Source organism: Anas acuta, chromosome 5, assembly GCF_963932015.1.
Source record: "Anas acuta chromosome 5, bAnaAcu1.1, whole genome shotgun sequence".
NCBI lineage: Eukaryota > Metazoa > Chordata > Aves > Anseriformes > Anatidae > Anas > Anas acuta.
Window position 1 is genome coordinate 51,599,355 of NC_088983.1, and position 25,562 is coordinate 51,624,916.

Genomic DNA, 25,562 nt, shown 5'->3' on the forward strand with positions numbered 1-25,562 from the left:
GCCTGCCCATGCTAACTAGAGGCATGATTGGTCTGAGTGAGTTTTGGGAACTGTGGTTTTACTTAGTATTTAGTACATGGAGAATGTTTAACACATCCTGGAATTCTGAGCTGAACACTCAAAATCAGGAGCCGCAATTCATCTCTTTAATTCTAACTCCATTCCTCACCCAAATTAGGAAACCCACGGTATAGCATTCTTTCAAGCGTGTTTCTTCACAGTTTAAATTCAGTGATGGGGTAGCTTACTTTTGCATACCTTCCTGTTTGTCGAACGTGGTATTCATCTTTTACCTGATCCTGTCAAATGTAGTATTGCAAAATAAAGTACAGCAAATAGCTGTGGTCTGTAGACCTCTCCCTTCTGAATAATGGCATTTCCCATTTGATGAATGATTTTGTTTGTATTCAGTTCATTCTTTATCTCAGATATCTTTTACCTGCAGTGTTTGTTGTGCTTAAGGCACAAATGGAGTGTTCATGAAAATATTCAGCTATAACTCTGCTCAGTCAATAGAGGTGTTTTTCCTTCCCATTACCTACCACAGTGCTGACATTTTATTGCTCGCTGAGATAGGAGACAACAAGGGGAAAAAATTGAGTCATTTTATTCCCATATCTAAAAATAAAACCCCCAAGAATGCTTTGCAAAAGAACAAGTAATTGCTGCAGAATTCACAAGCTCTGTTGTTCATTGAAGGGAGAATATTCTGAAGATGAAATATTTTGGAACTAAATAGCTGTTTGTGATGTTACAGGTCTGTCAAAATGCTGACTTACATATGTCCTTTCTTTCAATGGATGTCTTTACCTGATGTCAGTGAGATAGGTATATAAATGAATTGTGACATTTAAAGTGCTTTTATCGTGGTAGTTCCAGAAAGCTTCACATATATTAACAAGTCTACCTTCCCAGCAACCTGAAAGGTAAGGAAGTGTCTCCACATTATAAATAGGAAAGGGGGGGTGGGGTTGGGGGGGGGCACAGATAGTTTAAACAACTTGGCCAAGGTCAAGCAGCAAGTTTAAAATAATCTTTTATCTATAAAAGAAGGTATAGCTTGGCCAAGCCTGAAACTCTAAGTATGCAATGCAGAGATCATTGTGCTCTGAAATCCACAGACATGTACTACACTTCTAGTCAGGCTTACCATGTTTTGAAATGAAAGCTGTAAAGACACATGCTCTACTGTCAACAGTTGCCATGGTGAGAAAGGAAAAAAGGTTGTCTTACTGATTCTAAAAATAAGTTTGCAATGGGCAGGGGGAAATCCAGAAAAGTAGAAAAGCAGACCAAAGGAAACAGCTGCTAACAACTGTCGGTGCAAGCCTTAGAGCCTCCTCAGAAAATTCGAGCTATTAGAAGTTTAAAAAAAAAAAATAAGCTCCTCTTCTTTATTGAATCTTTAGCGGGAATACAGCACCTGAAAGGCAGTTTTGTTTTTTAATGTCAGATTGATGCTGACCCTGTCAAAGCTTGGAGCAGTCTTGAGTCTGGGAGCTCTTACCACATATAAATGGGAGGTTGCTGGATAAGAGCTGAGTTAGAGCCAAACAATGAAAACCATCTGAAGTGTGCAATGAGTTTATTAACCTTACAGAGCCTGGGATTTTGCTGCACAGTCTTGAGCACCATCTACCGGACCTTTACTTGCTGACTCATTATTGACTATATACCAAGAGAGGACAGAATCAGGACTGCTTCTGATTGAGACTTTGCTTTGCCATCTCTTATATTGGGCAGGTGAAGAAGTGCTGAAGAACTACTGCTGCTGCACTGGCAAGATGCAATCTTATCTCTCAAGTCACTGAGGTGAAACAAAGGCAGCATGGTGGAGTTCAGGATCTGTTTCACAATGCAGTAATGAACTCTTCACAGGCTCTTAACTCAGAATTTCTTGTTGTCTCTTCTCTTCAGTGTACATAAAAAGGCAGAACAGACAGAACAAACTGCAGTCTCTCTCCTCTCAGTTTCTGTCAAAACAAATGAACAGGACAAAACTACTTTGCAAAATTTTAAACTGACATGGACTGGGATTTGGTGTGAACTCAGGTTTTGGCTTTGATTTGGTTGAAAATTCTGTTGGTTTTTTGCTGTTTTGTTTTTCCAAGGTAGCTCATGGACACGAGCAAATATTCAAAGTAATCTGGTTACCTAACAGGTATTATTTTCTAAAAAGCTCATTGAAAATATCCTTAATTTCTAGGAAACAAAGAAAACTTTTCTGTAGACATTGAGAGATCCTTGGTCTGCTGTTTGATCATGCATCCAGCCATGTGCTAATAGATAAATGGCTTTTGACTTGATGTTTTCTCTGCGGAGCTCGGTTAAAATCTCTTCTATCCAAAATTGACTACTACTTTGGAAAACCGATGCCAGTGCAGACATCTGATCTAAGACCTAGCTTAACCTCACATGTTTCATTATAAATAAAGGGCAACACAATGTCTTGGGTGCTGCATTCCAAGAAGTTTAACCCTTAGTCAGAAAATTCAGATCTGCAGAAAAACCATTTCTTCTCCCTGTGTTTCAAGGGATAGTTCTATCATATGATAAGAAGCACAGGCAGGATTTCACTCCTCAGTGAAAACTTTGAAAGTGGAGCATCAGGCTCCTCTTTCATTGTATTAGTTGTATTACCTCTTCAGTCCATAGAAGTTCTCTTAAAAGTTGGTTTTCTGGAGGCGATGGAATGTGAGTAGAGGAGACTAGTAATAGGTCTGACCCAAATGAATGCATCTCCTGTGTCCCAGTAATGGCCATCTTCAAGCTCATTTTAATTCCTGGTCACAAATCACTGTGTCACTTTCTACTGTATTTAAAGCAACTGTTTGGTGACCCAACCCCACAGTCAAAGGAGAAGTTTGACACCTGAAAAAGAAGCCAATGGAAGCCAGTCTATCTGGAGAAGGGGCAGGAGGAGCTGATGATCCCTTACTACATTGAATTAGCTTGCTGCAGGTTGCTGCTTCTGCATGTGAATCATATGAGGGAGCAATATGTGCTGACTCTTCCAGACCTATCCAGTTCTAGGCTACTGTCTCCATTTATCTATTGTTTTAGAGCAGGGATAATATTATCACGCCAAATGGGAGGTACAAACTGCGGTTCAGTGCAGATAACCAAAAATAAAACATCAAGCAGAAATGAGGAGGTTTCTGTCTTTCCAGTAATCCCTAATCATTTTGCCACTTATTGGTTATTTAACCAATGAATTTATGTTCCAGGTTTGAGCAGCTGCAGGGAGCAAGGGCTGGGAAGGAGAGTGTTTGAAAGTGGCATCTGTCTGTTAGCAGTAATTAAGCCAAAATATGCAAAGTTTCAGAGTTCTAACTGCTCCCGTTAAGCTGTTGATGAGCAGTAAAATCTCTGATTAAATTTTAAGTGGAGGGAAATGGGCCAGCCTCCTGATATGGGGAGGCTGATGGAGTAGAGCATGGGCAATTACGTGTGCTGCATGCCTCTGCTAGAGGGGAGAAAATGTGTCCAGGCACTGGCTGTCCGAGCCAGCATCAGCTCCCCACTGCTGCCCTGAGGAACGGGTCCTGGGCTCCCCTCTGTGTTGACTGCCAGCCTCCAGAACAGCAGCCACTTACAGCATGGTGAATACATCTGGGATGGGGTTGAATGACTTTTGTACAGCCTTGTTTTTCAAAATACACATGCACACCACAACCAGAAAGGTTTTTTCCTTTTTTTTTTTTTTTTTTTCTGTTTATACGGACTTCTTGGGCAAATCGCAATGTACTGGTGGACAGCAAAACTTCCCTATATCAAAAGGGTAATTGTGAAGGTTAATTAATGTTTTTACAGCACTCTGAAACCTCTAAAACATTGTGTAAAAGCAGTTAATTATTATCCCATTAAGTATCACTATTAATTATCATTATCTAACCTAGCTCTCCTCCTCCACTACTCCTGTCTGGCTCCCATCCCTTCTTTCCTAACCATTTGGCAGACCACCTCCTGGAGTAAACCAGAGGCATCGTTTCCTAGCGTGTAAAGTGTCATGGAGCTCTATGAGTAATGAATGAGCCCATTACAACTTTACAGTAGAGGAGACAGGTTAATCCTTTGTCAAATCAGTGCACACAGTGTCCTCCTTCCTTGTTCCAATTACTCACGAGGTGACAGCAGTTTCTCATCCACAGCCTTTCAGGTAACCACTGATGCATATTTAGGACAGGGATAGGTACGACGCTTTACACACAGGCCTTCAGATCCTGTCACAGGGGAATGAAGCTGACAGAAGCTGACAGCAGTGACTAATGTTCTAAGCTAACTTTCTTTGAAACTATCCTTTAGAAATAAAGAAAAATAAAAAAAAATAAAAACAATGAAAAAAGACTTCTGCTTCAAGTTCTGGAGGAATCATTTAATTAAATATAAAAATCTCAAACATCCCAAACCTATTGCTCTTTGAGACAGTTCTTTGTAGTGAGAATGACGTACATTTGTACAGTCTTTCAGCCTGCAGATTCCCAGAGTTCATTACAGGATCTTGATATGAAGAGAAACCACCTCTAGGGTGAAACATGACAGCTTTTTATTACAGCAGAGAATATATAACCACCACACCGTAGTGGAGGATGGGAACCAAAGTATTGTATGGAACTGACAGTACGAGTGGGAGGTCTTTTGAAAAGAGTACTTGTAGAGGACACCAAACCATTGTCAGCTTTGTGTTTGTTTACAGGGGGGCCATAACGGATTAAGACCTTAGATTTCTTCTTCCAGATGGCTGATCTTATGGACTTTGAGACACCCTACTAATCAGAGAAAGGGAAAACCAATTTTTAATGCTGCCTTTATAGTCTTCACTTTCAGTGAGGCTAGAGGAAAAATGGGGAGCTGTGCTTTGACAGACAAGCAGAAGTAGCCTGGTTGGAAAGTGGTTTCCTGCAGTTGTCCCACCAAACAGGATTGGTTTGGATCAGGTGCTACTGAGTTGGTGACCAGTAGCCGACATAGGCCGTGCCGTGTTCCTCAGAGTTCTCACAAAACTGGACAGAGCCTCAACAGCTTGTTAAATCAATATTGTTGTCCCTTCATGTACAAGAGAACTCAGAGAAGGCTTTACAGTGCCTAGGATGTAACTTGCTTTGCATTGTAAAGGTTCTTCTGAGCATGAAAACGACCCTGCTCAATTCCATACATTACCTCGAGCAGATGTATGGAATTGTGTTTTTTAAACTAGAGGGAGTTATGGGGTAAGGCTATGAGCCTTATGTGAGCTTGTTAGTTGTATGCCTGTGCACCAGAGGGAGAGACAATATCCCCGTATCAGTGAGTAGCAGCAGGGAGAGGAGTAGTGCTTTCTATCAAGACAAATAGAAAACAGAAACCCCGCTAGGAGCAAGCAGGAAAGCAGAAACAGGTCCTTGTGAATTTCTCTCTGCTGAAACTTCATGACTGCTAAAGGAACAGAAAGCTTCTTTAGCAGACATATGTTGTTGCTATATCCATTCTTCTGGAATTGCTGTGGCTACCAAATCATCCAGGTTGTGCAGATAGGATTTCACATGCTCAGCACACAGTGGGCGGTTGTTATAATAAACATTAGCAGTGTTTGAGGACAGTGGAGAAGCATCCAGACTTTGGGTTTGTTCTTAGAAACAGCTTTTATCTGGCTGTTAGTTAAAGACTTAGTAGAGCTCGTTATCCTCATTATGAAGATAGGCTTACCTAACTGCCACGAGCTTAGCAGCAGCCTGGTTTTTCGGTAGCTCAGCGAGATGTTATCCCAGAGGAGTGCCTGGACATTCTCTCTGTTTGCTAGGTGAACTACATAATAGCAATAACCTGAAGAGCATATCTGTAGATTGGTCTCAGATGCAAAGGGTCCATTCCTACAAGACAAGAGCTGTCCTTGTACTGGGGGAAAATGAAGAGTGAGTCACTTGGCACCCAAAAGGATCAGGTGCTTAAATCAATTATATCACTGTTTCTCTTCCATGTTATGCCAGATTTAAAAGATGATTTCTGCCCTCTTGCTCACATACATTTTGGCTCAAAAACTTACCAGTTTTTAAAAGAATAGTTAAACCTAAATAGTGGCAGACGCCCTTCTTTTTGCCCTTCTTTTTTGTTTATTCTCACTTCCTCCTGTTTGCACAGGAGCACCATTTGAAGCTTAGTTGCATGTTAGCATCTTGGTCAGCTTCACAAACACCATGGCAACAAACTAATTGATCTGGCACTGGTCTTTACCATAATTTAGTGCTAAGAATGTACTACTGTAGGTTTGTAGATGTAACAAAATGTACAGGCCTAGAAAATGTGGAGTGGGACTCCTATTTGATTCCTTTCCAAAAGGATTTTGTAAAAGTACTTTATTTCTCTTACATAGCAAAATACAACATGCTATGGCTCCCAACTCAGCCAGCTCTGGTCTTCAAGTAGTGATTAAAATGAATTCTTCTGATCTAGAAGTAAAATGTGCTGTTCAGGCACAAACTTGAGTAAATGCTCTGCAGGGTGTTGCCAAACAGCTTCCTTTCTAAATAAGAGAAAATGGAGCAGGTTGGTTTTGTATGGGGCTAGTGCTGTCTGGGGAATTCTGTTCTCTTGGCTGTCAAGTATATTCAGGGACTTAAGATTGACAAAACTGGGACACTGAGGAAGGATATCGTTTATTTTAGTAGTGGCTCTGTTTCATTTGCTTTTTTGTATTATAAAGTGTACTTTCCAAGATAATCACAGATGTGCAGTGTGGTGCTGCAGGGTGGTGTGAGGGAAATGTCATCTGTTAGCTCTGTGACCAGACCAGACCTCAGATGCTTAGGAAGGGAGAAAGCCAAACAGAGGAAGAAGTCTCCTCAGCTTTGGGATTTGTTCTTTGACTCACCTGGGTAAATACCTTTTGGTCCAGCATAACCTACATGTGTCGTGGCGTAAGGTATCCCATCTGGCTCAACTGTTTTCTAGTCCTTGTATTTAACATGAATCTCCAGAAGTACTGGTGAGGTGAATAAGAAAGCTTATTACCAGATCAGATATTTTGCATTTTGGTTATTGAGTTGATCTGTAGAACAAACTATTTGCATTTGAATTTCTGAACTTTTGGGGGTTTTTTGTGCCCTCAAAAGATCCTGATATTTGAAGCTCTTGGGAAAAGGAGATGTCAGAGAATATGAAAAAAAAAAAAAAAAAAAAAAAAAAAGGCATCTGTAACTGTTCTCTGTACTGTTACAAAGCACAAATAAAATAAAAGCAGAACAGCAGGCTGAAAGGTTGTGATCTGCTTTTATAAAATGAAATACTATTCAAAAAAGACCCAGCCAAACAGTGAATAGAAACACAAATTTGGTACATCCATGGACTGTATTATGCTCCAAGATTCTAACGTGATCTGTTCTGGGTGCCTTTTAACCTACCTGATCTCTGGTCCAGAATGCACTTAATCTTATGGAAACAGATCTTGAAGCTGAGGCTAAAATATAAGGAATTTAAATGTAAAGATTGAGCAATATAAGTCCAGCAATCATCATCTAATAATCAATGCACAGTAAAATAATACATTAAAGAGCATCTGAAAAAAAAAGTTTTAAACCACTTTTATGGATAAATAAGTGGCTGCCCCTGGCATCACTCTTTAGGAGGCTGATATATCTTTGTGTTCTAGCCCCACATCTGACATTTATTTGATAGATTGCCTTGGAGAAGTCATGTCCATGCGTTATGTTTCATCCCTATAATCTGAAAATCAGTATGAAAATATTTACTCCCTAGGCTGTTGTGGAAATTAATTAACATTTTCATAGTTCTTTAAAGATGTAAAGTGCCAAGTAGTATTATGATTCTGATTTTGTCAGATGTCACAAATAACATGGATCAGTAGCTGGATGCAGCCTTCAAGTGAAATTTAAGGGGTTTGCATGATGTAGTTCTGCCATATTAAATAATAATAATTTTCACTCCAAGTTAATAATAAAAAAGTCTTTAGAATTTGATTTGAAGCATTGTGTTGCCAGGTATGTCATTTTTCAACTTGAAAATAAAATCAAGAAAAACTCCTATTATTCTGTGGTTATTAAATACTAATGGACCTTTTTCCATAGATTTACAGATGCTATTAATGGTGTTTTAAACAAGTTTCATGATGGCACGCTGTATTTGGTATCCATTAATTCTTGCTCTTCATGGCAGAAGGCATTCTTCATTGGTTTTGCCATCATTCTTCTGCTTTCTGCTTGACAGCTTCAACATTCTTCCTCAGAATGGGCTGCATTTTGGTGAAAGGTGATGTCATTTTCTCTCCATTTCTCTCTCTCCCTCTCTCTCAACATGCTCTTTAAATGGCTTTGATGCCCTTTGCAATGAAAGGCACTGTAGCAGTGTAAGCCATTACCATGAATTCATTACTATGAATTACTCAAAGCTTTGATGAGGTGAGATTTGAAACTGCTGGTCCTCTGTCTTCTCTCACATTCCGCACCGTATGCGCTAAGGTGCATTACCTTGCAAAATGGAATGGACTTGTTCAAAAACGCACTTAATTGAAACTGATCCAGTAAAAACATAATTTAGTGAGATAATAGCTCTGCCGATTCTTATTCATGCAAACAGAGGAAGTTTTAAATTATCTGCTGAGTTAATAGAACTGATGAAATATCCAAGGAAATACTTTATAGATATAGTTGCAGTTTACAAGTGTCTGTCAGTTCTCCTTAGCCTTGAGAACAGTTTGCAGGTAGCATGTTTTCAGCCTCTTCCCCTCATCCAGAAGTCATGTGTTGAATTATTTTAATTTTTTTTTTAAGTCTTCTTGATTGTGGCTTCAGTTCACTGTGCCAGGTGACTCAACTTGCTTGTGTGGGTTGGAGTTCAAGCCTTGTCTCTTCTTTAGCCTGCCAGCCCATCTGGCTTCCTCTAGATGAGCTGGCATGGAAGTCCTGGGGAATCAGGGCTTGAAGCACCACTCACATTGTTCAGACAGTACAGCCATGTGATAAGAGGTTTACACGCCCCTCAAACTGTAGAGATTGTTCTTGAGAACTGTTTACCAAGAAACGCTATGCTGGCAAACCTGGAACTCTAGTTTTCTTTGATTTGTTAATTAGCTAGCTTTACCCTTTAGATAAGGCAATAACTTGCTAAAAGTTCATTCCCATCAATATGCCTGTCACTTTTGAAAAAGTGGTTAATAGTAAAATTAAGAATGCATTAAGGGAAATTAGGGATCATTCAGAGGATGATTTCCATCAGCAGTTGTTTGGAGCAGTGGAATACTTTGCTAACCAAAAAAATAGAGACCCAAAAAGATAGGTTATTTGAAATTCACAATTGAACATAATACTGCTGAGTATGCAATAGAAAATTGTCCTACTGTAGCAAGGGAATTAATGAGATACAGCTCCCATCCTGATATGATAATGTTTTGAACTCACACTACACTTGCTTTCCGCAGATGTGACTGAGTACACAGGTTGCCAAACAGCACAGAATAAAGCCAGCCTTTGTCAATGGGTAGGAAAAGAGACCCCAGAAAGGCCCCCAAAACAGGCCTCAAATTCTGATGAGATCTACAGCTGTCGAGATTTACAGCTGCTGAGTGTCCCTTGCATCTTTTGTTTTCAATTCCAGTGTATGATCTCTGTTTTGTAGCTAAAACAGATGCTTCTAACAAAAATTAGATACCTCAAGAAGCAGATGTAAGTTACCATTACCATGATCCTGCCATTAATCCCAGCTGTGTGTTCCTGTCTCCAGGCACGCACTGTTGCTCCATCTCTTGTGCCAGCCCAAGTGCTCAGCTCAGCTCCCAAAATGAGCCAATTCAGGGAACTAAACTGATAGAAAGCTACTTTTTTTTTTCTTTTTTTTTTTTTTTTCTGAAATTATAATTTTCTGCTAGTTTTACTCCTTGAACAGGTTCACCACAGGGTCAGATGAGCATCACAGCTGAAACAAGGCAGAAGAAAGAAATCATTGGCAAGGAATTTCAATTTAGCTTGATTTAAATTGTCATGGAATTAAAGCCTCTGGTAAAAATATTGATAGCAGAGATTTCTTCTGTGGCCAGTGAAAAGAGAAAAGTAGCTTCAATCACTTTACATATCACCCTATATAGGACTTGATTTTTCTTCACTGGTTGTGGTGAAATCATGGGGATGCTACAATCTTAACTGAGACACTACAGTCATGCTGTGGACTAAGCATAAGATGTAAACTGGAATAATTTTGCGTTTTCCATTCCAGCTTTTGTAAGCCCTAGTGTTTTGACGTTTCCTAGATTCTTGTTCTCCCCAGACCCTATATTGCCATTACAGAAACATAACTGCCCTCAGGGAGGTGTGTGAAAATATCTATTCCTTGTATCCAAACATGCTCAATATTTCATGTCACATTCCATTCTATAATAGCATGATGACAGAACACATATATAATCGTGCTTTACTGGGTATAACTTAACAATAACATAAACTTACCTGTGATTCATTCTTTGTACAGAGAAAAGCCCAACAAATTTACTAATCAGATTATCACAGACATGAATGTACCATTATGGGGGGGAAAGGACCACTATGTAGTCCTGTCTATTCAAACATTTGCAGTGCTTTGCAAAGGAAAATTTAGCAAAGTCACGTGTGGGGAAGATGAGGTATTATAAAATTAAATGACTTGCCATTTGCCACTGTGTAACACAGCATCAGAGACAAACATAATTCATGTACTATTTTTCCACTCACTTAAGTTCCTCTCTTAAATGAGAGTCACTTTGCACTTAGGATAGCACAGCCTGTATCCAGGGTGTTATTGTGGATACTGCTGTGGTACTGAAGAAGGCTGTCCTGCCTGTGTGATCTGGCCAGGCTGCGCCAATTTACACCCTACAAACTACCAGTGAGGCCTTCTAGATGTGCCAAGGAGCTTCGTACCCACTGGAGTTTGCTCTCAGGGTTCTTTAGACAGCAGTCTAAAGAGGATTCACTCATGCAGCAGCAGGCAAATTTGCGTTGCCTAAATACGCACAGCACTTAAAGGCATAGATTTAAAACTGTCAGAAAGATTGATGGGTGTACTGTCTTTCAGACATCTGGGGGATCTTAACCTGATACTTCAGCTTTGGCATTCCTCGGCCCTCCTTAGCCACTTTCCTATGCTGCCCCGTCTGCTCTGTCCCCCTGCTCTGTCAGAGAAACAGTTCACAGATTCCTCCACCCCTCTGTAACACAGGCATGATACAACATCTGATCTCAGATTGCCAGTGCTATCAGAAAAAAGGAAATAGAGGCTAAAAAAAAACATTTTTCAAGGCTATGCACCTAGCCAAAGTACACCTGACCAGGTGACGTTTAAGGGATTTCCTTGTCTAGGACATTGTTTTCCTCTCCTGAAAACATCTTTTCAACAATCTGTATGGCTTTAGCTGCACAAGAAAAAAAGAAAGAAAGAACAGAGACATGCACAGTCTTCATATAAATTAGTCCAACATTTCATAAGAAAAGGTACCTTAATAATTGCTCTGTATGAATAATACCACTTGCTGTTTTATTCAGAAGTCTAAATTTATCCCAGTTTCTTAAACTACATTAGGATAACTTTTACACCAGAGATTGTATTAGCCCTTGACATTTTATATGAAAGCTATGGTGGCTTACACAAAACTAGCTCAAAGTGATGAAGCATCCATTTAAATCAATGTCTCTTAATTTTAATATCTCATCTAAATTGTGGTCTTGTATGCCATTTAACTAAAAGCATCCTAATCACTGTATTTTATCCATTTTTTTTCTCTTTGGAATTAATAGAGCCACGTAGATTCTAATGCTCAATTCAAAGGCATCTGTGCTTTCTATTCTCCTGTAAATATATCACGGACTCACTTCAGATCTAAGTGCATCTCTCCCAGTGGTTCTTGTAGTGTGGTCTCATATTACCACATCTTAATCATACTTACAAAGCATTTTTCAATTCATTCATGTACACTACGGGTATCATCATAAGTAACTGTAGCACTCAAATTAAATAGACATTATATTCCAATTCCTTATTATATTCCAATTCCTTGTCTTTATTTACTTGCTTTCTTAGTAATGTACAGACTACCACATTTTCTATTCATTCTGACTCATATCACTGAGGTTCTCTTGTAAGAGAGGAGGAGATGAACTTACAGTATGACTGAATTAGTGCCTGATTGTCATATCCAGGAATATGATCTGTTATCAGTAGTCTGATAAAACTGAAGCGGCAGGGCTTCACAGTCTTTGTGCCACAGTGCTGGTGGGATTTAGCGCTAAACAACATGAGTGAACTGGTCCTTTGGGAGTGCAGTTGCAGTAGCCCTCAGGATGTTCTAAAGAGGCACAATGAAGCCAGTGGCCTGCAGGCCAAATCTCACCTCCGGCATGCTCCATGCCTTTTCCTCAGAGGAAGAATTGAAGAGCTGTGCATGTAACAGATGAATACTTCTTCCTGTGCTATGCACAGTCCAGACATGGACTTGAGCCACTATCACCACATCCAGAGGGGAGGAGCGTACTGGAGTTAGCAACCATCATTTTTGTATCACACTGAATTGAGAGAGAGCTTTCAATGTCAAGATCTAGCCCCCGTGGCAGTCAGGCTTGGGGCACCATGTCAATAGATGGTATTTTAGAGCTTAGCAGCAGTCCAGCATCAGGAGAAAGTAAAAGCTACATTTCCCTCCTTTCCCTGTGTGACTGTAGCCAAGGAAGTGGGCACAGTCTTTAGCACTAGCACACAATTTCACAGCCCAGTTACATGATGACTCAAGGGAATATGACTAGCGAGTGTGATGTTTGCTATTTGGCATATCTGTCAAAGTCCTATAGATATTTCTTGGCATTTGTCCAATAGCCTCCTTAATGTCTTGTGACATGTGTTCCTGAAGAGGCTGGATTTTATGTTTACATCTCTCTGGCCAGAAAATGAGCACCAAAGCAGATATTCCAAAAACTTAGTTTATTAAGCACTGCAAGCATATACTTTAGAAATAATTTAATTTTCATGCCCTATTTTCTCTACAGTCTCAGTTTTGTGACAAACAGTGCTTGTTTCAAACAGGTGCAGAACTACCAAGGGACCAAGAGGGCTGCAGTCCCCTCATTAACACACCCAGTGCATCAGACACTGAAGCTACATCCATAATATAAATGTAATGTGTGCAGGAACATTCCCAGATACTGATGCCAGCTGGCAAAGAACGTCCCATGCCTATGCTGGTTTATTCTGTTAGATTCCAAAACAGGGTGCAGCATGCAAACTGTTTATTGAGAATAAGCAAAGCCCAGGAATAATTTGGGAAAGTTCTACTTGGCATGGGCCAAACGCCAGGTGCCATTCTAGCAATGGAGTTTCAATGCCCTTGGAGTTTTCCAAGCATGCTGGGATTTATTGGTATAGACAAAGTTTCTGTGTTGCTTTCAGGGAGGAGCTTGCAACATTTCACAGCTTGTTATCTTCATCGTCCCAACACATCTGCCTCCAGCCCTACCACTGAAAGTTGATCTCAAGTAAAGGCCAGTGCTGTGACCATGTACATCCATAAAGCACTTCTGTACTCTCTTCTTCAGTATCTCTAAACAATATCAGTGTAGAAACAGAAGGTTCCTGCTTGTGGTTTGTCCTACATTACAAGATAGGTAAGTGTTCTTAGTTCAAGTGGTAGCTCTATCAGCATGGACAGTTTCAGTTTGCCTTTAATATACCTGTAGTGACAACTCTTTTCCATAAATATATATATATATATATATTAAGCAAATACTTCTTGGTCATGAGAGGCAGTCTGGTACTTTACACGGAGAGGCAAGTAAAGAACATGCACTGCAAGGACAATTGTGGTTGCTTTGGTGCAAATAAATGCATTCAATACCTTTGAAGGGGCTTTTCGGTCCTCCTTTTAAGCATGTTCCATGCACAAGAAGTACCTTTGAAAGAATAACAGTAGTCACAAAATCAAAATAAGACATTATGGCTTCATTAACAGGATGTTTTTGATTGCCTAAAAATGTGCCCTGACAAAAATACTACAGAAGTGCTGTAGTTCTTTATATAATACCATTCGGGGGGTAGTTTGAGCTTAGTTTCAGATCTATGTTTGGAGCAAAGAAACATTTAAAAGACTAAGAAGAGTAAAATGATACTAATCAGTTTCAGGTTGTTCAGACTGAATTCAGTCTTCAGTGCTTATTAAGTACACCTGACAAAAACCTTGCTTTGCCCCCCAAACCCATGCAACCATGCATTATACCTGCAGTCCATAAGTACTCTTTGTGAAACTGGCGTCATAGGAATAGCCCCATGCAAACAGAGATGCTCCCCACTGGGTGACCTACAACTCTGACTGGTATCTGTCACGCACTTCATGGTCACTGAGAGATAAAATTGTTCACATCTCCTGTGTCCTGCCTCAGCTTTCCTGGATAAAAAGGAACTGTAAGATGAAATATGCTTTTTTACATTTAGGTATTGTTTTGGCTTACAAGGAAAGCCCATTTGAACTGCACTAGCTCTTTACACAAGAGCTGAAAATGGCACTATATCAAAATAGATCTGTCAGGCAGAATAAAATACAGTGTAATAATAGATAGTGAACACAACATTTAATTATACAGATGCATCATAATCTGAAGCAAAATTCAAAGTGGCCCACTGAAGAAGTAAGCAACTGCTTTGCTTACTAAAAATTGAATCTTCATAAGATGTGGCATAGGATCCTGATGGCTTTTCTGAAGTTGGCAACTGTTCATTGAGAGCAGGAAAAGAACTACCAAGCTCACTGTACATCAGAATTTAGCAACAATTTGGGAGCAATGACTTTTAATGAAGGCAGTTACTGGGATCTGCAGTGAAGTGGTGATAACTCAGGGTTCTTTCAGATCCCATCTGCTACCAGACTGGGGTATAAACAATCACCTTTTCTTCTGGTTAATAGGAAAAATATTTGCAGTCAGAAAGTAGAAGGGGTTTTTGGAGGATGGATGATAAAGCACATGCAAAGCAGAAGGCTTTCAATACAAAGGGAAGTTACTGTCCAAGGAAGAGGTAGAAAATGAGAAGAAACTTTTTTTAATACATATGAAACCAAGAGGCTTTTATATGCCTGAGTTATTATTGAAATCTGGCTGGATGTGATTACAGGGAGCTGTTGTTTCACGAATGATTTTTAATCCTGTTGGCAGAGTCAGACAGGGTATAAATTTACAAGTTGATTAGTATGCAGATCACCCTGCTACCTTGATATCGATTTGAAAGATGCAGGATGAATGTTCCCTGCTTTATAAGGAAAGCATGTGAAAAGGGAAAAAGATGCTCTGACTCCTGAGAGCCCTTGTTAAACACCGCTGGATGGGAGTAATGGCATCTAAAGCAAGCACTGGATGGCCTTCCAGGAGCTGGAAGAAACTGTATCCAGAATGCTTCCCCTTTAAAGTGAAGGAGATGACAATATGTGGTAAGATAGGTGTGGGCATAGAGACTAAGGGCAGATAATGACAATTCAGTATCTGAACTACATTTCTGCATAAGCAGAAGCATATATATACATAACAAACATATATAGCTGAAACCAGAATATCTTGATCCCTATTCCAAACCTAGGTGTGTTAATCCTATCTGCAACTTTATAAAATGATTTAAAGTATAGAAAGTGATGATTTTGTCATCCTTTAAGCCAAGGCAAAAGACATGACATAGTGAACTCTGAAATAATACAAAAGAGTAAAGTAAATTAATAGGATCTGCAAGTATACATTTTATGCAAAATACACATTTGTGCAAAATATGCATAACAAAAAACTACAGTGGAGAGACAAAGATTAAGAGGAGAAAGGTCTGATGCCATAAGCAGTGCAAAGAAGGCTAATCCACTGCTTACACTTATTTTTAGTCATGACTCCACAAAAAGAAAGAAATATAGTGAAAATCATGCATCAGTTTTAGAAGAGGTAATAAAGAATCTGTCTTTAACCTCAAACACAGGGCACTGAATGTTATTCCTGCTGTTAGTATTCAAAAAGAATCATGTATTTAGGCAAATAACAAAGTCATTATCTCTTACATTAGATTATATACAATAGTATGAGGAATGTTAATGCTTTCTCTACTGAAGTTTACTGCAGATCCAGCAAATTTAAGCTGCTGAACCAGAGCACAAGGATGGTAGTCTGTACCTCTCGCTATGCTTTTGGAACAGAATAAATCATAGTAGATGTTGCAAGGCAGCTACCAATAAACAACTGCTTGAACTAAGGAAGAAAATTAAGATGATGTGTGAGCAACTTTTCAGCACCCTTAACACTGAATCTTCTTGAGTTAATCTTTCATACCACAATAAACTCCAATGAAACTTACATGTCTAGCAGTGTGTCCTATCAAATACATTTAAAGATATTTTTACAGGCTTCACTTGCCTGTTAAGGAGAGTTAATTCCCTACCCTCTGTATTTGAGATTTGAGAGTGAGAGAGCACAATTATTGATGATATTGGACAGGACGATTGCTTTTTCTCCTGATGCAGCTAGAAAACTTGTACTTTAGCATACCCACAGCTCAATCCAAACTGTGTACTGATCTGCAAAACACTGGGTTACCAGGCTGTCCATGCACAATTCAGCTGCAAAACTAGAAATATTAATTAACTTTTTCTGTGTTGCCAGCAGATATGGTATTCAAGCAGATTGATAATTAGTATTTCTGACTGTGGCAGTAACACAGTAACCAGGCTGTTCTCAGGTGGTGTGAAGCAGGAGTTCAGACACAACATTGTCAGTTAGGATCAACAGGACAGGTACCAGCTACTTAGCAGTCCATCACATGCACATCTTTATGGCAGGAATAATATGTTGCCCTCTCCTGCAGACTGAATTCTGTGTACTTGTGGTTGTGTTTTGTTTTTGTTTTTTTTTAAATTTGTTCTTCAACTGGGATTAAACCATTAGTTGTGCCTATCCTCACCTTCCATCTATAATTTTCAGGATATTGAATGTCAATACAAATTCTATGCAAGAAGCTGTGCCATAGAGATTTGTGTCAGTCACTGGAGCTGATGCACTGATCTTTGCTCCAATAAGCAATGTAAAATGAAGCAAAAACACCATTTTAATGTTGTGTTGGGTTTTTGTTTGTTTGTGGTTTTGTGTGTGTTGTTGTTTTTTTTTTAATCTTTAAAAAAGAGGTGGGGATTTCTCCATTTTCTTTCTCCCAACAATTTGCAAAAACTTTCTAGGGTTTCAGAAACCCTGAATTTTTCAGCTCTAAATTGTTCCTTCTCAGCTGAAAATCTTTGGAACATTTAAGAAACACGGAGGTAGGAACTTTACAGATATTGATGGTACCTACAGAAGTTATTTTTAACTTTCCACATCCTCCCTTTGGAGACACAATATTTGACATGGATTCAAGCTGCCATAATTCAATATGACACACCAAATCAACCGACGTAGCCTTCATAGTCACATTAAGACTCCAATTCTCAACAGTGTTAACAAATCACCTTTAGGGATGCAAATTTAATTAAACTTCTTTATACTTCCCTCCTCCCACCCCCCCTCAATATTTCCATGGGTAAAATTCACTCAGTTCTTTCAGTAGATGTTATCCTTCAGAGGATCCAAACCACGGACGACAGTCAGTCTCTGTCTGTGTGCAAATTGTATTAAGCCTAACACAAAAGCTCTGATTTGAGAGGGAGACTGGTGAAAAGGGGTTTGGGATGAGAACAATGATGAAAGAAAAATAGAGAAGAAGAAAAAAGGAAGAAAAATTTCTCTAAGCAAGACCTTTTAAAGTTTGTTTTCAAATAGGAAATAAGCTTTATTTAAGGGGATATACAAAAAACATAGAATCCTGCTTAGAATCTTCTGCTGTAGAAGTAGTTCTTAAGCACAAGCTATGAATCCATCATGCTTCAAAATAGTTTCTCTGAACACAGTAGGGGTATTGTCGTACATCACCAGGAAGAGAGAAAAATGTGGTCAGTTTCTTATACACTGGGAAGGTCAGGAGCTTTCGTTCATCTGTGCCCATCTCTCTCTCCAGCCCACACATCACAGGAATGAACACCATTGTACAAACACTCATGTTTTATATTGCCAGCATAGTTGTGCTGGTATGAGAAAGACAGTGGTTGGTAAATGTATGTTTAAATAAATGCATTTAAACACACACTGAACTCCACTTGGGAGGAATGTACATTTTTCTCACAGGCACTGTAATTTCACAAATATGTAAACATTTCTAATGAAGAAAATAAGAAAACTCTAACATAAACTGGAATCCCTGCAGGCTTAGTCTGTTCTCTCAGAACAGCTCTGGTCTGAGTCTAACATTGTCCTGTGCATGGCAGGTAGCTATTTTCTGGTTAGGGTACATTAAAATCATTAAGGTAGCAGCAGATGTGTAAATCAAGACCTTGCCTTCATTCCTACTAGATGAAGAAAGGTATTGTGCCTTGCTGGAAGGATAGAATGATTGTAGGTGATGAGTAAATATGGAGTTTATTATTCACAAGTGTTAAATTATCCTACAGTTCACAGTTCAGGGGTTAGATGTCACTGTCTTCTAGATAACTGTGGGTTAAGTAGTCTCGGGATTTGCACAGGTGTTGGCTTGGTATCCCTAGAGACTAAAGTTGCCTGTGTGATTACAAGTAATTATTTTTTATATACATTTTTTCTGTAGCTTCTCTCCTGAAATAATTACTACCAATTCTGAAGTCCTTAGCTATTCTACTGAGACTGCCATGAAGGCAAATGCATAGCGTGATTTTGTGATGTTGGCACTTTTTTACTAAGACCAGTTTGTGTGGCCTGCATGCGCATGCACGCACAGGATCTTGTAGCTAGCTACAGGTCACCAAGCCACAGAAATCTGTGCAGTTTCATGAAAAAATCTTCTGTTAATAAACAGTTGGTCTTTGCACCCCCTTCTGCATCTTGTATTTTCCTCTGTAAAAGAAAGAGGATTTTTTTGTTTTTGTTTTTGTTTTTGTTTTTGTTTCTTTCTGATAGCACTAAAATTGGGAAAGTGCTGTTTTATTACTACATCTCTTTCCTTTCCACCTTTGTTAATTCTTATCTCAAACATCATAAAAATAAGACTGGCAACGGGACACAAAAAAAATAATCAAATAAGGACATAGAGGAAAACATGCTCCTTGACCACTTGAAAGAATCATTAGGTGAAAGAGAACCATATTATTGTGGTGATAGTCCTGTATTTCTTTTCAGTGAAAGAGGAAGAAAAGATATCATGTAAGTGTAAGAAAATAAATTGCATCCTGGATGTCCATGCAACTTTATGTGAATTTCATATGTAATTCGTCATTCATCCTAATAGTTTTATTCTGATAAGGATGTTTTCCTCCTTTTTATCCACCAGCACACACGTTCTTTCCAAACACAAGCAAAGTGTGTTATATGATATATGCTATGATATATTCATAGCTAGCAACAAATTTAACTTAATCATTTTAGCCGTGTCCTGTAAACCATGATCCAGCAAAGCTAAGTCAGTTATTTTCAGGTAGAAAATTATACTGTTGTAGAGTGATGCATCAGCAAAATCTCAGTCAATCAGCCTTGAAAATGGTTATCAAAGCAAAAGCTATCTTAGTTATAAAAAGATGGAGCAATTATTAATTTTATCTGTCCCTAATTTGTTTTAATGACTGCATCAGAGCCACATTAAAAGCTCAGACTTCAGACTATCATAACCAGCCAATGCAGATAGAAGTTTGTGATAAATGTCATGTGGGTAATTAAGTTTATGCACGAATAATTTGTTATGTCATCTGGGGGGAATGTGGCATTTTTCAGATGACATCTAAAATTAAGTCCAGGATATCTCACAGTTCGTCTCACAAATATTTAGATATGGTCTGTAGGCAAGTTTCTGGCACTGCCTTCCCTCCTCATTTCCTAAGCTTTTTCGGCAATTTCAGCTGGGTGGAGAGTTGCTCTGCAGATTCCAGCCATCACCTTCCATTACCGCGTGCTGCTGCAAACAGAGTGGAAGGTCTTTTTGCAGAGAAGTGGGTATTAATTACTTTGTGTATGTAGGGCTTGTTTTGTTCCAGCTTTAACTCTTCTGCCTACCAAGGCGTATCCTCTCATATTCATTTTCCCAAGCAAGATCAGTCCGACACCAAATTTGTAAAGTGCCTTAGTCTTATTTAGGTGAATGAAACAGAAATGCAAACTATGCATTTGTCCGAGACTCAGAGATTCGCAGACTAGTTTTGTCCTAATGACTGGTGATATTCTTTGTTTTACTTAATGAGATACACTGGCGAGTCTCAGTCAGTATGACTAAAGGTAGCTGAGTCATGTCCTCTCTCTGTATGCGTGTTCAGCAAACAGATAGATATGCAGCAACTATTTGTGATTCTACAGCTTGTGTCACTGTGTTAAAATTCCTATTTAACTGAAAGAAAATGGATATCGACCTGTATTAGCTTGATTGCGTGTCAGGTTCTGCACTCGGTTTGAATTATTAGGAAATAGCCAAGGAAAATTGATTGTATTTTAAAGGTCCTGTGAAAAGTTTTACAGCTACGCATTAGGAAATGATGTTAAGCAAATGAGAACTAATTGTTTTCAGCATCATTGCTAATCATCCATTCTGCTTTAACCTCTTCAAAGTGCATTAATTTTATCTGAATGGGAGCAATAAACAAAAATTTCAAAGTACTGTTAGATGCTGTACAGGATTCACAGCAAGACATGATACAGTATTTCCAGTGCTCTAGGATTAATCTAGCTACACGCAGATCTCAAGACCATTATCTCAAGATAATGGAAGTCATGTGCCACAAAAGTAGCCAGGAGCCAGCCAGGAGCGCACCCCCTGCCTTTGGTTTCCAATAAGGAAAAAGCTGCCTTGGAAAGGCAACGTGGCAGTCTCCAGGGGTGAACTACAAAAGAGCAAAACCCCTCTGGCACCGCCCAGCCCTGAGCCATAGGTGTGCTGGCAGAGCTGGGCGGATACCGAGCCTGGTTGCAACGCTGGGTGCTGCAGGTGGGTGCTGAAGCTGCTGAGGCTGCCAGGCACCACCTTGGTGCCAGGAGCACATTCACCTACCTAGTTATTACAAGAGCACTGGGCTAGGACTGGCACTCCCTCCTCAAAGAAAAAAACAACAGCAAAGCACCAGGTGAAGTACCATAATGGCACCAAGAATGGGAATTACAGATTTACCTGAGCTTGAAATGGGTGATTTATGAGGTTTCTGCCTACATTTTCCAGAGGCTGCCCTGTAATTCCAGCAACTCTGTTGAATTACAGTGACCAGCTTCTGACATGTGAATTGTATACACATTGGCCTTTGATTAGGAAAACACCTTTCTTGGAATTGATTGTTAACTGCATCTGTATTAACACTTGTGTTCTTATAAAGATTTGGCTTCATTTCTAATGCTTATACATCACAGAAACAGAACTTCTTAAAATGCTGTTACCAGGTTAACTAACTGATATGTTTGGTGTTATGGAAGCTCATTTCCAGAACTGTTTGGAGCAGATGTGAGCCAGTTACAAGTGCAGCTCTGTGCTGGGAGGGGTATGCGGAAGCTGTGTGAGTCAGCTGCCAGCAGCCTGCCCCTGTGGGCTAGGAGGGCTTGCTGGAGCTGCTCCGTGAGCAGAGGAGATGGCATGCTTTGCAGAGCCTCCATGAGAATTCTGCACACAAGCACATAGTGGAGGTGAAGTTTCCACTCATCTTGGCAGGATATTTAGGGAGCAGAACCTGGAAATGTCCACAGTGCTAAGACAAGGAGAGGTAAAGCCATGATCCAGTAGTCCCAAACAGGAATGTTTCCCTAGCCGTGTCGTGGTTAATTGTTGTCTTTGCCACTGTATTTTCATTTTGCCTTTACACAAGGTTGGCGTGTCTGTCCTGTCCCACACAGGAATCTGTACTGACATCTGTGTGGGACTGGTAAATGATCTAAATGGTGTTGTAAAGAAGTTAAAGAGGGAGGGGGAAAGGTCTGCAGACAGTAGAAAATTATTCAAAAGGAAAGCAGGCAGCAAAGTTTTGTAGAAGGGCCACGTGATCCTAAGCTAGTGGGTTATAAAACAGCAAATTAAATTCAATGTCAAAAAAATGCAAAGTAATTTATAAGAGAAACCAATGCACCATGACTGTCTCTAAATCATTATTTTTCATAATGCTTAAGAATGAGATGCTGGAGTTATTGTGTATAAACCTGTGAAAATATCAACTTCATGCCCATCAAGAGTTAAAAATGTTATGAAATAGAATTAAATATAAAAGTGAATAGAATGTTATGAATAATGTATTAAGAAATCATAGAGAAAAAAATGAATATGCTACACCAGTGTGCAAATCCATGTACACCCACACCTTGAACGCAGTTTTGATCACCAAGTTTTGAATAAGCTGTAACACAGCCAAAACAGTACAAAGAGCAAGGATGAGTGGAGTTATTGAAAGGCTTGCATATATTTAATAACAGAACTCCTCAGCTTGGAGAACAGCTGACAGAGAAATGACAGGATACAGAAGGGGAAGTATTGTTCTATTCATTCTTCACCTCAGTGTGCACAGCTGGCCAGAGTCACAGGCAGTCTATTGAGCTTGGGAGACTTCTTCTGTCCTGCTGTTAAATCCTTGTGATTTTTTATTATTTTCACCCTCTTCCCTTTTCCCTGCCTCAAGACTAAATAAAACTGGCTACAACAGCTTAAGGCTTCTGGTAAACTGGGGCAAATCCTTGAGACACATCGATTCTGGGTATTTCTGAAAATGCCATCATGTTCTCTGCATTATGCTATTGCCATGTGCAACAAACACAAGTTACTCCGTCTTGTTTTTCATTCTGATGGCTACATTATTCATGCAAGGAGACAAAAACATGTCTGGTCAGCAAAATTGTCCCTCAAACTACAGCCATATGTCATTCACCAAAAGCTTGAGAAATGTTGTATTTTCATTCTGAGGTATATATCAGAGGAATGCAAATTTCTTATCACTGTTCCCTTCCATTTGCCAAGAGGCAGCATGTCAAATAAATAATTTAGACTGGCTGAGGCACCACAAGAAAACAAAGCCATCAGTCATCTCAGCTGCATTATTGATCACCAATAACAAGATACTTGCTAAGACAAATGGTTCTGTTATTATATTAGTGAATTTTAGTCTACCCTGACTAAATAAATCGTATTGAACTATTTGTTGTTTTAAGATGTCCAAATGTATCTGCAATATTTTTTAACCTTTCATTCTGTCCAGCCATCTGTAGAATTAATGTACATATCTATTTGTTTTTGTTTTGTTTTGTTTTATGTTTGTTTGTTTGTTTGTGTGTGTAAAGTCCTTCTCTAAGTACAGCTATCTACGCACTTACCTTAAAGAGTCTGGTAAGGAAATTCATGTGTCTGTATGAGCTTTTTATACGCTGAAGATCTACTTATTTGTTTGGATACAGAGTAAAATGTGAACAATGTGATTCTATAAATCAAACTTTCCATCAGCTCTCAATCTTAATGGTTTTTTCTGCTATCTTATAGTAACAGAACTTGTCAGGTTTTAGTCTCTGGTGTATGATACTTTTTTTACTTTACATACAGCTTGTTCTACATAATCAATGTTTGCTTACTCTTATTATTGATGGGAATAACAGCAATACCCAGAGATTCTTAGTAGACTTGTTCCATTGAAATGCTTCAGTATCTCAGCAATATCCTTCATCCTCTCACTTTCCTTACAGCATAAGATTACTCAAAATTTTACAGACCTGTGCAGATTCCAATGTGCTCCTCTGTCAGCCACCTGGGTCATACTCTGGGGGAAGGTGAAGACTCCTCTCCACAGTGAATTTAACCAGTTCTAAAGATACAGGGAGGAACATTTGATCCTGAGCCTCAGAAGTGTCAAATGCTATTTACAAGATGCTGAGCTGTCACAGCAATCAGGAGACAAGTTCTCAGCACCTTGCGGATGTGTGGAAGAAAAATTTGCAGCTAAAGCATAGGCTGAGAATGGCTCTCATGAATCCTAATCCCCTAAATTTCCCACATGATTTTTTCACAAGACTTTCATAAACTCTGAGACTGATCTTCACCAAAATTTATTATTTCATGTTAAATCTAGCCAGTTAACTTGGGGTAACTAAGTATTTTAAAAGATTAATGTAGGCATTCTCCAGACATTTCGTCAAAACTAAAGACATATGTGAGCTAATCTTAAACTATAAGGAGTAATTTCCAAATACCACATTCCTAGGAGGGAAGTCATCTAAGAATGGAAGTGAGCACAAGTGAACAATGAAAACATGCTGTGTGGAAGACAAGAATAACAACAAAATATTAGAATTAAAAAGTTTGCAAAATGTGAAGATGGTTGAAACAGTGCTGATTCTGTACTTGAAAGTATTATATGTGACTTGCTGACATTTTATTAAACAGAGAACTGAAAACAAGAACCCCTGTACTAGTGGAAATGCATTCCAGAGTCTCTGGGAACTTACAGAAGTATAAAGAGACTGTGAAGGTTAACAAAAAGGAAACAAATCACTATGAAATGAGAACTTGAAAGCTGCTGTCACCTCAGAGAGATGCTGTTGTGCCTCTCAGTGGTGGGTAATAGTCACAAATAGCTCTGTTGTCACAAGAATCTACGGTATAATCAAATGAGATTGCCACTTTGGATGGCTATTATACACATGGCAAAATTTGGAAGCAGTAGGTTCAAAATCCCTAGCGGCGAAAGTGCCGGTTGAAGTGGATCACCGTCAGTAAAGACTGAGAATACCAATAATGGCAAGATATGGCATAACTGCAGCTGAGGGCCTTACAGCCACCAGACACCACACCACTTGCTGTTTTGGGGGACACTCCCAGCTGTTTCTGAGACTAATTGTGTACTGTAGTTTATAAAGTTTAACCATATGCCTGCCATTTCGTATCATGCTTATAATCGCTGTTTGTTAAATTTGGCAGAAGAAGACAAATGTAGAGGTCTGCCAGTTGCCTCATCATTAAGAGCCCACCTCAGCAAACTAACAGTTGCACCTTGGGTTCTTGTTAAAGCCGGTGGCTGTTCAATACCCCAATTTCTAGAAAGGGAAGTTTATGTTAGTCTCTTTTTTCTATACATCTTCTATGCAGTAAAGCTGAGATTCATGCTGGTAGAATTGGTAGAAAATACCATAATCAGGATTTTTGTCAAAAATGCCGTCTCCATTGATTCTATATGTGTCAGACTTACCCATCAGAGTCACACAGCTGTAATCATGGTGGCTCAGTGGAGCTACAGGGATGTAAGACCACCTGAAAACATATTTGTTCTAAACTCTGGATATGAGTCTCTGGAACTAGAAATATGGAGAGAATAGTAATGCAGAGCACGTTTTAGAACTTGAAACATCTTTCTATGCCATATAGCCATACAGATCCTCAGGCTGACTAACATCCAATCTGCAAGCATGGACATTCCAGATATTCTAGTCTGCATTTCTCTACTGGAGGTGCTTTCTGAGAACCCACTGCTAAAACATCAGCCCAAGTGATAGTACCCTCTAGCTGTCTTCCACCTTCTTCCAGAAGCAGATGAGCTGCTTCAGTACTATATG

General features: G+C 39.3%; 2 long non-coding RNA genes across 2 annotated transcripts in view; one reads left to right on the forward strand and one right to left on the reverse strand.

Annotated features, from left to right (window-relative positions):
• Positions 1–7,186: 7,186 nt before the first annotated feature.
• LOC137857771 (uncharacterized) overlaps positions 7,187–25,562 on the reverse strand; it is a 374,251-nt gene continuing 355,875 nt past the window's right edge. Inside the window, exons 2-3 of the long non-coding RNA XR_011097270.1 lie at positions 13,841–13,895; positions 7,187–7,432 (exon numbers count right to left, since the gene is read on the reverse strand). This is a non-coding gene — a long non-coding RNA (uncharacterized lncRNA). The remainder of the gene's footprint in view (positions 7,433–13,840; positions 13,896–25,562) is intronic.
• The window catches only part of LOC137857770 (uncharacterized), a 166,399-nt gene continuing 154,250 nt past the window's right edge, over positions 13,414–25,562 (forward strand). The window contains exon 1 of the long non-coding RNA XR_011097269.1: positions 13,414–13,610. This is a non-coding gene — a long non-coding RNA (uncharacterized lncRNA). The remainder of the gene's footprint in view (positions 13,611–25,562) is intronic.